Genomic DNA, 1781 nt, shown 5'->3' with positions numbered 1-1781 from the left:
CAATCAGTTTTGTGCCACAGGAAAGCAATTACATTTCTATCAGACACTACTACATGACAAGAGACCAGGGACAGGCTAAAGTCTCTATGAATGACTGACAGGAACAAGATTAAAGCAGCAATCCATTACGTTCACCTTGTGATTTCCCTCCAACATTACTATGTAGAACATAAGAATAAAGTCTGCATATCTCACTAAGAAGAAGCAAACTGAAGTCTAACTTTACTTCTTCATCAGCTCTAAATGAAGACTTTATACAGGCGACTAGAAAGGGTGAGGTTATGCTGATACTAAAAAAAAAGCCAACCAATTAAAATGCCAAATTACATCTCATTTCAATTTACCAGGTTAAAATATGCCTAATTGGTATGACAAAGGCATCAGCTAAACAGCTGTGGTTTTTATAATCTGAACAATCACATTCATTTTTAGGGAAATGACATGTGTCCCCTTCAACTTTAATTTTAGTATGAGCTACAAAGCCAGATAATTTGAGGAAGTCACAAGCATGTGTTACACTGCAAACTGGCATCAAACCATCTTATCATAAATTAATAATACCATTCTTTTTAAAACAAATACAGAATCACTTGTAAATAAAACACACCGAATAAATTCAGAATATGAAAGCTTAGGTATGCATCCTGTTCATGGTTAGAAATTATTTTTCATTTAAAGTACATTCCCATCTGTTTTGTGGTATGACAAAACATGTTTGGGGTAACAGATTAGGAAATAGATGTTTCATGCAAAGCAGACAAAACAGAGCAGCCAGTGAAAAGAAATGAAAGTAAAGGTGGCTCCATACTTTAACTGAAAATTAGATTAATTAGATAATTACAAATGTAGCTTTCAATTGAACCACATCACTCCACAGCTGTCCTCACAGTATGCAAAATTCAGAGAACTTATGTCGATGCATCTGTGAGGTAAACACCAGAAAGTATTAGGAGATTCAGCCCTACTGGGAATACTCAGCTTTCATCTGAGTTGTCCAAGGATTACTTGTACCACAAATTTCATTAACACACAATTGTGTAACACCTACTAGATTTAAGTTCTTCCTGTAAGAGTTCAAAATTACATACTTAACATGTTGTCAGAACAGATTAGAGGAAAAAAGTTAAAGAAAAAAAATTAATGACCCTTTTATAGTAGGACTGCTAAATTGGATTGTACTTCTGGTTTTAATTACACTTTGGCTTCTGGCACTGCCACTTTATCAGCATTCATTTTACACACCTTTGTTTATTTTCAAGTATAGATTCTACAATTTTTTTTTTTTTTTTTTTTTATCATTATACATACTTCTTCAAAGCCGTAAAAATAAATGCCAAATTTTGGTCACATGCCTTAAACCTCTGTTTACAAGAACTGTCATTGAAGTCACGATTCAAGGAGCAAGCATTATTCCAGATAAGAACTTAACCCCTTCTTTGGAGGGGGAAAAAAAAAATTTTAAAAAAAAAATCAATTTCTTGGAAGTTCAACTTGAGGTAATCTGGTTTTAAGTATAATCAGAATGAATAACACACTGTCCTTTAGGAACCCAAAATATTTAGGCTCCTAAGTATTGGATAACGAAAAAAAGAATGAAATTACCATTGTCACATGAAAAATAAAAGTACAGAAATCAGAGCTTTAGAACGATTTAGAACACTTAGGCAAGTGTTAAAACACTTTCAGTTAAATTCAGCATCGCTTTAACAACAATTAGGAAGTAAATGCATTTTCTCGTGTATTACAGCAGCTTATGGAGCTTTTCATTCGCAGTTATATCT

The sequence above is a fragment of the Aptenodytes patagonicus genome, chromosome 7, assembly GCF_965638725.1.
Source record: "Aptenodytes patagonicus chromosome 7, bAptPat1.pri.cur, whole genome shotgun sequence".
Lineage (NCBI taxonomy): Eukaryota > Metazoa > Chordata > Aves > Sphenisciformes > Spheniscidae > Aptenodytes > Aptenodytes patagonicus.
This window is presented reverse-complemented; position numbering follows the sequence as displayed.